The sequence below is a fragment of the Stegodyphus dumicola genome, chromosome 7 (genome assembly GCF_044657685.1).
Source record: "Stegodyphus dumicola isolate Sdum_Otavi_A_Nest chromosome 7, ASM4465768v1".
In the NCBI taxonomy this organism is placed as follows: domain Eukaryota; kingdom Metazoa; phylum Arthropoda; class Arachnida; order Araneae; family Eresidae; genus Stegodyphus; species Stegodyphus dumicola.
The window spans coordinates 107,468,765-107,477,074 of record NC_140774.1 but is presented as its reverse complement, the minus strand read 5'-3'; positions in this window follow the sequence as shown (position 1 = coordinate 107,477,074).

Below are 8,310 nucleotides of genomic sequence, written 5' to 3'. Positions count from 1 at the left end.
TTGGCGTTCGCCAGACAAACTTTGCATAAATACGCTAACGCTTATAATTCTGGCCGGAAGTAGAAAATAAGAAGTGATAGTAAAGATTTAAAATATAATAAACGTTAGTAAAACTTAAGTTCCTTACAACGTGGGTACCTGAAATGCAAAATTCTGAACATCCATGCATTTCATTTTATAAAACCCAGGGATCAACATAGCATGAGTGAATATTGTACACAATATTCATTTCTAAAAGGAAATCATTTTGTTTTGATAATAATGACAGAAGCACAAAGAGAGATACTGAAAAAATTTAGTTCTGACTTGTATATGTATTGATGGTACACATGGGGTGAATGCATACAGAATTGAACTCGTAACTTTACTTACAATAGATGATTTGTGCCAAGGATTCCCGTGTGCATTTTTAATTTCTGATCCATGTGATCAGCCAGTGCTATCATTTTTTTTCATGTATTAAAGAAGATGTTGGGAAAATACAACCACAAATATTTATGTCTGAAATGGTTTTACTACAGAAACGTCTTTTTTTTTGTACATGGCATATTGATAGAGCCTGGACAAACAATTTTAAAAAAAGAAAATCAATGGTGTTGAAAAACAGGCAAAAACATATAAAATTATTAGATCTCTCTTAGAAGAACAAGACATTCATACCTTTCATACACTGACAGAAGCAGCAATAAAATTACTTAAAGAAGATCCTGACACTATTGAATTTGTAAATTACTTTGAAACATATTATTTACAAAATACATCTAGCTGGGCATACTGTTATAGACTTCACAGTGGTGTTAACACAAACATGCACATCGAATGAATTCACCAAACATTAAAATATATTTATCTTCATGGAAAAAATGTTAAGAGATTGAATAACACCATACATGGTATTATGAGATTTGTAAGAGATACAATGATTAACTGCTTAATTACAGCAAATAAAGTTAAATTAACAAGTAAGATTTGGGTTTTAAGAATCAGACATAAAACAAATGAAACACTATGTTTATAAGTAATAGTGAATGAGAATGGGTGGTCTGTTTCATCAACACATACAGAAATATACACTATACATAAAAGTAACAAAACTTGTACATGTCACATACAGTGCACTGTGTGTAATCTATGCATTCAATGATATATATGCAGCTGTATTGATTCATCAGTTTGTAGAGACATTAGGTATTTTTTTAAAACAGGCAAGATGTAAAATATGCAACGCCTTCACCGGGAATCAAACCGCTGACCTCTGGATACATATCACACCATGAAGGCATGCCAAGAAGATGGGAGAAATACTTTACCTAATCGCCAAATCCTGGGTGTGGAGAACAATCATCTAACACCCTTTTAGTTCGGGCACCACTGTACAGACATTAGAATTTTACATTGGAAGCTAGAGGGATTGAAAAATTAGCAATGCCTTCGCCGGGAATCGAACCACGGACCTCTGGAATATGCGCCCAGTGTGCAGACCACCCCACCAAGAAGGCGGGAGAAATACCTTATAAGTTAGGTGGAGTATGTGCAAACACACTAGAAATACTGCTACTTATTAAATACATTACTTACATCAGCACACTAGAAATACTGCTACTTATTAGATACATTAATTACATCAGCACACTAGAAATACTGCTACTTATTAAATACATTACTTACATCAGCACACTAGAAATACTGCTACTTATACTACAACTACAATACATAATGAATTATCCACTTATTATAGATGATGAAAATGAATTTTGAATTAAGTAGCCGAAAAAAAAAATCACAGACCCTCTCACTGGAACACACAGAGTCGTAGCTAGGGTTTTCAGCGCCCAGGGACAACTGAAGATTTCGCGCCCCCTACTGCTCGCCAAGGATAGAAAAGATTTAATTCTAAAATGTCGTAACATCAGTTTGGCGCTTTGGATTCTGCGCCCGAGAACAGATGCCCCCCTTGCCCCCCTCTAGCTATGCTCCTGGGAACACAGAAAGAATGAACTAAAATAAACATGTTTAGAATTAGTAGATTCATTAAAATCTGACAAACAATGTGATGTGTTAAACAAGATTCTAAAGTCAGCACCACTACAACTAGAAGCGGCTGATATGTTAAATGCACAAGAAATGCATTTCCCAAGTGCTAATAAAGATATTCCACCTAATAAAAATATAATACTCAAAAGATTCTCAAATACAAAACGAAAAGGGAACTGACAAAATAGTAACTTCACAGATAATAATACAATTCTAAAAACTATTTTGGATCACAAAAATTTTACACATAATAGCACAGAAGAAACTTAACATATCTAGTGAAAAATATATATTTTAACAATAGTCATTAGTACCTATTCACAATTCCTTTTGTCCATTTTTATCATCTAAAACATCTTCTTTCAACTGCCTGTGAGTATTTTATATGTGTCAGATGATATTTTTTTTTCTTAATTATATAATATCTCTCTCATTCTTCAGAACTTCTCTTTAATAATAAGATAATTCCCACTCTGATCCTTAAAATGATCAGAAACAGATGTAGAAGTTCAGAACAGGGTTTTAAACCTTTATCTCAGGTCCTCGTGATAGGCTGATGTATTCTGTGATTAATGAGTAAGTCTATTTTCCTCCTTGCATTACTGTCTTCCTTCCTCCCCCCCAAGTCCAACAGAACCAAATATTGTCCATACAATCAATCATTCATTGACTTTTATACTGTTCAGTCAATAGATTATTACCAAATGTTGATAAATATATTTTGGTGAAACTGAGTCAATCCCAAATTTGAACAGTAAGCAATATTTTCTACTATTTAATATTTGTCAAGTTTTTTATTTTCTGATTATTCAACCCCATGTACATTCACATGTTGTGCACTGGCCATTTTATTATGTGTAGAATTGTTTAAAACTAACTGAACATTGTAACAATCTCATCACAGTTTTGTGAATTGCCACATGTTGCTACATTTTTATTTTGGGGTTTTAATTATTAATAACATTAAATGGTAGAAACCTTAATTTTTTTAATGCTAACTAGCTTTACATACCTGGTAAAGGTACCTGGTATTCCTGTACCTTGAATAAGGCTTACTTGTACATTATGTAAACTTGTATTTTATGCCAATCAGTCCCCCTCCCCACACATGTTGATGTCAGCATTTATCCGTATTCCTTACATTTTACAGCAATAATTCATAAGTTTGTCTTATAGATATCTGAGATATGAAGGAATATGTAAAGAACACGTTCCCCCCCCTTCGGGGCCGAATTTTGAAAACATTTGAAATTGGTTTTTAGGTATTTATATTCCATACATTTTAACTCTTTCGCATCGAAGTCGCTTGCCCGAGCATTCAGACATCGGCTGGAAGCCCGAATAATTTCCTACCCAGTACTTTCCCCCCATCACGTTACTGCATTACTCATTGCTTTCAGGTGTTGTTAAATCACATGTCAATCATTCTTTTGAAGCTACTAAAAGTAGCTTCCTTGTTTTCTTTGTTCCTTCCTTTCCTTTGTTTACAGTCAGTGTTTAGCTTTTAATGCCCGAAGTTGCAATCCCGTCCCAAGGGGGAACTTCACGCAGTGTCAAAGCGTCGAAGAAAGAAGTTCTCGCTTTACTTAAGTAAGGCTATTGTTAGCACTGTAGTATTCAACTTGTCATGGGGCAAGGAAAAGCATTCCAGGAGAAATTCTTAGATACGGGCGTTTTTGATGTTTGGGGAATTGAGATTTTGCCCTCTCTCGATGCGAAAGAGTTAAAGCAAGAATTTTATGTACATCTGTTTCTTCCTTATATGAAAAAACATAAAAACACGTTTTGCCCGTCGAATCTTAAAAATCGCTTCTTAAATAACATCTTCGGTACAAAAGGAATAAGCTCCTAAGTTTTGATATCTCTAATAGCTTTGGGCGATGATCTGTAGGTGAATAAATCAGGAATTCTTCCTTTATGTATAGATTTATAATAAAACATCTAAACAAATAAATATGTATACCAATTAACCCGCGGGAAGGCGCATGGGGTGTATCATACCCCAACCCTATATAAAAGTGGAATATTCCTAACTTGTGAAACTGAAATTCTGTGCTGCTTTCAGTAGCTGAGTTTCTAGTTGTGGTTGACTTTCAGAACCGCTTTTTCTTTGCCTGTGTGTTTCAGAAAAAGATTTATCGGTATTTTGTTGGAACTGGGGTATGTCACACCCCACGCGCCTGTCCGTGTAAGTGTTTTTCTGACTGAATATTTAGTTCAGAAATTTATTTCTAGAGTGTAACAGTAAATATTTCTACTCGCAAGTGATTTTAAAGTACTTGACATTAAATTCTTAAAATTTTCTAACTGCATTATGGTAAAAAGAATGAGTCCCTATGAACTGGAGATGCAACGCATGCGAGATTTATTAGAAATATTTGAAAGCGATGAAGATTGCATTTCGGAAACTGAAGATGAAACTAAGAATATTTTCTACAATGTTTTGGTTTCGAAAAAGATAAAACATTAATTCCTGATGTTCCTAAAAAAGGAAAAACTGTTCTTATGCTTTATATAACTATCATTATAACATTATATAACGATCATACTATAGATAATACTATTGGAGAAAATAAAACGTTAGGAATTATATGTTTTAATAATATGACTAAAGGAGCAGTGGATATAGGGGATGAAATGTCAGCCAATTATTCAATTGCCAGAATAACGAGAAAATGGCCAATGGTAATTTTCTTTTCTGCACTGAATGTTGCTGTAATAAATGCTTCAATTATATTACATTCAACTGCTAATTCACCGACAAGAAACAGAAGTCTGTTTTTGAAGGACTTAGCATTACAATTAATGAAAAAAAGTATTGAACAAAGATCAGAGAGTAATACTTTTCCAAGAAATTGACTTACTGCATGCAAAACAAAAGCAGAAGTTTCAATAAAGAATTAAAACGAATACATGAAATTAGAAACATTTAAGTATGAAAGATGTGTTAAATTTTTTACCCTCTCACCAAGGACAGAAGAACGTGAATGCAATGTTTAAAATGTGAAAACATTCTGTGCCAAGAACACATGAATGAATTTCGTTCAAAGTGTGAAGAAATAAAAAAAGCATGGTGTATTAGAGATGCAATGAAACTTAGAGGCATGATGTTTATTATTTTCATTTATCTTAATTTTAACTCTAAGATTATTTCGGAAATTAATTTTTTTAAACCCACTTATTATTCACTTATTTATAATACACAAGAACAAAAAAAAATTTAAACTAAATAATACTATTTTTATTGTATTTTAAATATTGGGGTATGTGATACCCCACGCGGCCGTTCTAGTAATGTTTCTTGGTGCGCCTTCCGCCGGGTTAAAAAGAAAACTATTTCAGATAAACTAATAAAAGAGATTAATTTACACTCAGTAATGCGCACCAAGTTTGCAACGTTTTAAACGCGTGTCGTTTTAAAAAAAACGGCTTTGACCACTCCAAACTTTTTGGAGTAAATACGCTGCGCGTGAATCTGCACAAATGATCAGGGAGGAATCAGGAGGAAACTAGCATCTGAGGGGCTAGACGCTTGTGCCTCGTGCCAGTAGCGTGGTTGCAGTGGTTCGAGATGGAAGCTCTTATTCCTTCTCCTGTCGCCTGCGAGGTTGGGTCAATGATAAAGTTCTTGAATGCAAGTACTGCGCCAATTGAAATTAATTGTCAGGTCTATGGGACAAACATCATGAGTAAAGCAGATGATGCATCGTTGGTGTTGGCAGTTTTCAGAAGGTCGTCAAAGTGCTCATAATGAAGAGTGCAGTGGCAGACAGTCCCTCATCAATGATGATCTTGTTGAGCTTGTGCTGCAGCTTGTGATGGAGAACCGTCGCTTCACGATTACGAAGCTGAGCAGCCATTTTCTGCAGATATCACAATCCTTGTTGCAAGAGATTGTCACTAAGCACCTGCTGTTCAAAAAATTGTGTGCCAGGTGGGTGCCGAAAAACCCGACATCTGAACACAAAATTGAACGCTTAGGAGCAGCACTGACATTTCTGTAACGGTATCACGATGACGACGACACGTTCCTCGATGGGATCGTCACGGGCAATCAGACTTGGATTCTGCACTTCACCGCAGAAAACAAGCAGCAGTCAATGCATTGGCAGCACAGTGGATCTCCAGTTGGGACGAAATTCAAACAGACGCTATCGGTACGCAAAGTGATGTGCACAGTGTTCTGGCACAAGAAGGGCATTCTGCTCATTGAGTTCCTTTCACGTGGTGAACCAGTAAACGCTTACCGTTACTGTGAAACACCGTGGAAATTGTGATGCGCCATTTGAAACAAGAGGCATGGAATGCTTACTGCAGGTTTTGTGCTCCTGCATGACAATGCTCGTCCACATACGGCTCAACGCACAGCAGCGGTTTTGACGGAATATCTGAATAAAGTGTTACCTTTACAGAAAAGTAACACTTTATTCAGATATATATATATTCAAATAAACTACAAACAATAAATAACAGTGACTAAATATTATATAAACAAAACATATATGATTCATAATTAGCCATTAAGATTTTTTTAATTCCATGTGCCTGGGCAAATATTTCCTCCATAATATCTTTAATTTTTGCTTTTCTATGTTCATCAATAGTAATGACTTCAAATTAGCTTGATTCATTGCACTCCTTAATCTACTTTTTACAATTTTTTATTTTGAAAAAGGTATTTCACATTCATCGTTATAGATAGGCCGAGTACAAACGTATAAGCAAAAAAGACATTGGCATACACAATACTACATAAATTATATTTCAAGCGTAATTTATATACACACAAGAAATTGCATTTAGCTTTGGATGAGTGGATGAATGCTCATGAATAGATAGAGCTTTTTCTCTTTCTGACTCAATATTAGATTCAGAATAATGATTTTCAGTTGAATTTTTTATTATTTCACATTTAATTACTAGGTCCTGATATTCATCCTTAAGAATTTTAACCAGCTGTTACATCTGCATAATGCCCTAATAATATAGAAAAATAGTCGAAAGTGTTCGGCGACAATGGCTTCGAAATGTTTTGGGGAATGTCTTCATACAACTTCCTATGCCCTTTAAACCTACTATTCATCGATTAAATGGCGTTATCCAATATAAAAGTAAAGACAATAACTTGTTTGATAGAGCAATTTAAATTATAGTCGGCCGATTCTTCATCGTCTAATTGTTTCACTTTTGGTATCTTCTAACAGGTAGCTCTTCTTTTATATCACAACCCAGCCTTTCTAGTTTATTATTGTAATCCGTTGCAAACAATTTTGATGCATTAAATGTTAAATTGAAGTTTCTAGAGATGGCTTTTAAAGAGCTTGCAGCCTCCCTAACTATATTATATGCTAGCATGTAATCTAATCCTTTAGTCTGCAAATATTTCATTACTGGCTCAGTATACTGAAATATTTTCAAATATACACGAGCAGACAAAATTATTCTAAAAGTTGATATTTTATCCAGAATAGATTTTGCCATTTGTCGTATCTGTGCATTTTGTGTATACCATTGGAAGATATACTTTTCAGAGAAAGTATTAATTCTACGCACATACCCTCCCTCGCACGGCTATCTCGCCGAGTCATCTGTGTCAATTCGATTGTTCGAATTTCTTGATCAGCCCATAACCGCACCAGCCTTATCCACCACTGAATCTTACGGATATCTAAAGTGTGAAGAAATATGTGAAAAGATGTTTTGCCCCTGTGGCGACTTGCCTATTACAATGCTGCCAGTCTGATAACCCATAACAATGAAAGACAAAATAATATTTATTCTATTCTATTGTTATGATTATTACGATCTGTCTCAATTATTGTGCTACCTTAATAAAAAATTGTATTACCAGAGCCCCCTACCCCCTTGGGGGCCGAATTCTCAAGGGTAAGGGTCCTTGGGGGGGTCGAACTTCTGAAACTGGTTTTTAAGTATTCATGTTCCATACATTTTAAAGCAAGACTCTCGTGTACATCTGTTTCTTCCTTATATGAAAAAACGTAAAAACATTTTTTGCCCTCCTCCCCATTGCGTGCCGAATTTTTAAAAATCTCTTCTTAAATGACGCCTTCAGTAGACAAGAAATGAGCTCCTAGCTTTTGATATCTGCATCTGTAATAGCTTTGGGCGATGATGTATAGATGAATGAATGAATAAATATCAGTAATTCTTTTATACACAAATCAAAATAATATATTATTTGATAGAAAATGAGAAACAACCAAAAATCAATATCAACATGTAAATATGTATCCGACTTAAAAAGAAAAATACTGT